The sequence below is a fragment of the Octopus bimaculoides genome, chromosome 7 (assembly GCF_001194135.2).
Source record: "Octopus bimaculoides isolate UCB-OBI-ISO-001 chromosome 7, ASM119413v2, whole genome shotgun sequence".
Lineage (NCBI taxonomy): Eukaryota > Metazoa > Mollusca > Cephalopoda > Octopoda > Octopodidae > Octopus > Octopus bimaculoides.
In genome coordinates, this window is record NC_068987.1 from 107,772,179 (window position 1) to 107,778,236 (window position 6,058).

Consider the following 6,058-nt stretch of genomic DNA (forward strand, 5'->3'; position numbering starts at 1 on the left):
AATGGCTGATCGACTCTGGCTACTGGAATTGAAACTAACACGACATTGTTGGAAGGCAGCTCAATTCGTTGTGAGTCAATTCTCCGAGATCGTAAGCAAATAGAAGAACAAATATTTGAATTAGTTCATTTTAAGCTTTGCTGTATTACATATTTACTTTTTCTTAAAATTTAAGATTGTGTGTAATTGCATTTAAAAAAATCATTTCGTTTCTTTTTTTTTTTTTTTTTGGTTTGGATCATATTTTTTCCATGACATTTTTTATACACAGGTTCATTTCTCTGTATTTTTCGTTTGGCTTGATTCTTCAATAAGTTTCTAAATGTTTTGATGACTAATATTCACTATGTTTTTCAGCGCACTGTGGTAGGCTTCTAAACTATTTGTTGTACGAGTAATCCCCGTCATACATCGATCACAACCATTCCATATACATAATGGAAATGGAAGTTCAAGGTGTCGCCTCCTCTGTCGTCTTCCTCTAGGTGGTCCAATATAATCATTTTCAAAATAGGATACAACTGACTGTGGAATATCATCATCATCTACATGTTGTTCTTATCCATCTACAATATTATCAGTCGACAGGAATGCAAGGGCAACAAAACGCACTGCATCGTTAGTCTAAAACTGTCATCTTCGTGACATCTACATTTTAGTCCTTCTTGCACAAAATGTTTATACACATTTTGTCCCAAATGAAACAAGTACCATGCCATATTTCGATCCAGGAAACGATTCCAGAAGTCTGTTATGGGCTACTTTTTTCGAAATCCATAATTAATATTATAAAATCCATCATTCTGCAGGCATTAATTTATTTTGGCAGAAAGTCTTCTATACGTGTCTTGACTTTTGTCAGAGCAATGAGAACGATCGTGGGTACTAAAATTATCAATTTGAATATGAAGTATATATAAGTCAAAAATATACTAGAGCAGCACTTAAATGTCTTATCTGCAGCCCAGTTCCTGTGGTACTTTAACTGTCGAAGTGTTTCGTCATTTGCAAATATTAGAATTCATTTTGAATCTTTCATCTCGCTGTCATACTGTAAAATCGTTTCATCATTGTCAAAGTAGGAGTATTCACTTGGAATGGAAAACCGAAAATCTGTAAGTGGGGTGGCAGGATATTTGGCAGGATATTTGGAATCAGCTTGCCTCCAACGTCTAAAATTCCTATTAAGCTGTGCTAACAGATGTATTTGCGACAATGTACAGTCGTTTAAATTCTGAACTTCACTAGCGATAATTGAGCGAGGGCCATCACGAGATGAAATAGACTTTACTTTAATATTATCCTTGCATTTAACTCTACAGCAGTTGAAGCGTGATTATGGATCCCAATCTTCTTCAGTTCTTTATAATTTTCATTTGTATGAAGTCTCGCCTTGCACACACGATTTTCACACCTCCAGTATATCTTCAATACATCTGCATGCTGCTTATTTTTTGTGTATATATAATTCTCTTGATCGACCACTTTGATTTTTCCTTTTTCTGAAGTTATGATCATGCAGGTAATCATGATGATGGGTAGGCGTATTGAATAAATTTAATTCGATTTCCTTGGAGATCTTTGTTCGCAAACAGTTCAGCGCAGATACTTAAGAGAGATAAAAGGGAGATTGAGAGGGAGAGAGAGTGAGGGGTTAAAGAAGGGAAAAAATATCTAAAACTGTCCAACGACAATTTGAATTCTAAAGTGATTGTTCTAAACTTGCCCACGAAAATCCCATTTAAGAGTATTTTGGGACGAATTAGCCAGCGACAAGTTGACCTGGGGTTGAATTGATCAACGATGAATTCACTGGGGATAAATTAACCGACTGCGAAATAACCGAAGAGGAATTGTCCTAGCACCATTTCTACTACCTAAATACATATCATCATAGCATAGGTCAATGCAGCGACAACTCTAACACCGACTATAATAGCATATAACATACGCGCAACCATAGCGCTACAACCAGTATAAACTAGAATACGAATATCCCGGCTTCCGAGGAAGGTCGCAGTGCGGCTCAAACGAATGTTGATACTAGTAGCATTATTACTTCTAATGCTGATACTACTACTACTACTACTACTACTACTACTACTACTACTACTACCAGTAATAATAATAATAATAATAATAATAATAATAATACGAGCCAATCCTCTAAACTTAAACTTATCCATAGATAGTACATCGTCATCCCTTTCCACAACTTAGCCACGTCACTAATTAATTAATTACTTCAAATTCACCTTACTCTAATTAAGAATTCTAAATGAGACGAGATACTCATCCTGCCTTGGTTTTTCTTATCCTTTCTCCTCTAATATATACCTGATAACTCGGAAGCCTGCTACAGATTCCTAGCTACAGCTTCAGGTGTGATCTTGGAATCTAACAGATGGCCAATTATACCACTTACACACCGCACCTATTCGTTTAGAGCACCAGTGTACAAAACCCCTCATATTCTCTCTCTCCCTCTCCCCCCTCTCTCTCTGTATTTATATGCGTATATATATATATATATATATATATATATATATATATGGGGGGGGTGCGCGTGCGTGTTCTGCATCTTCATTGTGCGCCAGAAAATGGATTTGCGAAACTAAGGTGGAAGACACGACATATATAGGTCTGGTAGCATAGTTTGAAGTGAAAGATTGCACTGTCTCCAGCAGTGACAGTTGCTGCATATTAAAGATATATTCAACCACCTGCATTAGCGCCAGTGCTCGTTTATTTATGTATCACCTTAATCAACGAGTTCATTGAGTTCTCATAACCACCCATTCTACATTATCTATTTGATGTGAGAATCTTACCGACCATCCTCTCCATATAAATGCATCACTTCAACATCACATTTATTAGAGCTGTTTTCAATTATATGCTTAGTTTAGTTCACTTTTATCGTATAAGCAGATAAATAATTGGCCACCTTTGATGAAATGCTTGTTTCGATTTTTGAAACGCGATTACAAAAGTAGAATATGAAATTAGATTGTCATGAAAGAAATTGAAGTAAACCGATGTATAGGATCATCTGTTCGTCAAGTTTTTCAATCTTTGGTTTTGCTTCTCATAAACGTAACATTTGATTATTTCATTCTGACGTTCAGAGACGTTATAGTCAGATCTTTACAAGAATTCCCAAAGTTCCATATCACCAAAATTAATTTTTTTGTGATAGGAATGTATTTGCTCATACACGCATGTACGTACGTATATATGTGTGCATACATATGAGTGTGTGTGTGTGTATGTCTATGCATGTCTGTGTGCGCATTGTATATATGTATGTGTGCATGTAGCATATTGCATAAAAAAAATTTGCTTTGAGATTGAAGAGCCAGCCGGTGAATTTTTCATATTTTAACTCATACTAATAAAACAATATCTCAGTAAATATTAGTTATGAATACATATTTACATACATACTTACTTACTTACGTATATATAATCATACACATATGCTTGTGTGTATACAGATCTATCTATGCATATGGGTATATACATATATATACATATTCATACGTATATGTATGTATATATGCATGCATATATATGTACACATACACGTATGATTGCACACACACATGCTAACTGAATTTACCAACACATATATATCTAGCTAGCTAGCTAAATAAATAAAGATAGATAGATAGATAGATAGATAGATAGATCACAGGCAGATATTTATAGTTATTCTACTTTTAGTAAAATTGAATAAAATAATAATTCTCACGTCTTGGAATAGGACGCGACCGAATATCATGAGACAAAAATTTTGAAGAATAATTTGAACGTAATACTCAAGTCAGAGCTATTTAAAAAAATATGCTTTTCTTATAAATAAAAATTCAGAAACGTTGTGAGATATGAAGTTCAGCATCTTTTAATGGTGTAGCACTCGAAGCAGGTAAAGGTTAATACTCACAGCTAGTAGAGTATTGAGTTGCAAAACGCCTTGGATGCAGAAAAAATTCAAGACAACCAGTGTGACTTGAACGCAGGTTTGTCCTTTTTTTTCACCTAATATTATACACCTTATTAGCTTTGTTAATGCGATGAGCTGGCAGAAACGGTCGACTTTACATATCACACATTTGGAAGTCGATAACATAAGTACCAGTCGAACACTGGGGTCTTCGTAATCGACCAGCAACAAAGATTTCAGGCCTTGTGCCTATAGTAAAAATTATTATTTATAGCTCTGTCTTTTATTTTTATTTTTTATTTATGCGCCCTTTCAAAGCCTAGCCAGATTCCCGTTTTCTATGACGCACATGAACCCTCCCCACCCACCACCAGTTTGACGGGACGCTAGTCCATTGCAGCGTTACTCAACAAACAAGAAGAAAGAGTGAGAGAAAGTTGGGGCCAAAGAGTACAAAAGGGATCGCCACTACCCCCTGCCAGAGCCCAGTGCAGCTTAGGTGTTTTCGCTCAATAAAGACTCACAACGCCCGGTCTGGGAATCGAAACCGCGATCCTCCGACGGCGAGACCGCTGCTCCAACCATTGGGCCATTGCGCCTCCATATAGCTATGTCTAAGGCTGAAAAGTCTCTGCCACTCCAAAGACAATGATAATTAGCAATACTTCCGGCTTTAAGAGTTCGATTCTGTCGGGGGTCATCCTTATCTTTCGGAATAGTTAAAAGGAAGTTGTCTTCTGGGTAAGATGTTATCGACTAGGCCTCTATTCTTAAAAAGTGCTGGCCTTGCTCTAGTATTTGGAACGAATTTAAAGAAACCTTATCCAGGGAGCAGAATCTTAGTTGTATTTCTTTCGGCTTTACGTTCTGAGTCCGCATACTACTGAGGTCCTTTTCGACTTCAATCCCTTTTATTTTCAGGATCGATAAAACGAATGCCAGTCAAGCAATAGGGTCGATGAAATCAAGTAGCCTACGCCACTTAAATTTCAGGACTTGTACGTGTATAGCAAGGAAAAACATATTTATATCTTTGTCTTAGTTTGAACTCAGGCGAATAATGCTTGCATTACTTTGACAACACCCGATCTTTCGAAGGGGGGAAGAGAGAGAGAAAGAGACTGATACAATAAAGAAGCTGGAAAGAATAATAAAGAAAGAATATATGACAGAGAGAGAGAGAGACAGACGGAGACAGAGACAAAGAGATTGATAGCTAGTTAAATAAATGATTTCAGAGATCAAACTAGAATTTTGGATACAAGAAACTGAAAGGAAAATATTGAATGAAAAATGTTACATAAAATAAGAAAAAAATAACTGCAAAATTGTATGAAATAATCCACGGCATTCATAATGGAGTGAATGAACTGCAACTATGACGGAAAACAGCATAGAGATCTGAGAGGTTTTTAGTGTATATGTGTGTAAGATTTGTATGTGAGGTGTGCGTGTGGAGGGTTGTGAGAAGTTATCATGCAGGTGGTTTTGTGTACATATGTGTATCTACATCTTTATATACATAAGTGTGTGTGTGTCTATATATATATATATATATATATATATATATAACACTTGCACTTCTGGTATGTATACACATATAAGTATGATGTATGTATATACGTATATGAATATATCCTTATATATAAGTGTAGGTATACATACATAAATGTAGGCATCTCTATATATATATATGTGTGTGTGTGTGTGTGTATGCAGATATGTGATTGTATATGCAACCTACATGTATTCACCTGCACACATACGCATTTACAGGAATACAGGAATGTTTGTACGCATATGCATATATATGTGTATATATGTATATACATATATACATGTATATATGCACACATATACATATATATATATATATATATATATATATATTAACGTACATACATATATATATATATATACATATGTATGTATGTGTATGTGGGTGGTGTATACATGCAATCACATATATCTGCATGCATATATATACATACATACGTATATACATACGTACGTGCATTGTATGCGTAACCCCCCACACACACACACACATATATACAATTATATATATGCATCTATGTATGTGTGTATATATGTAGATTATATGTTTATATA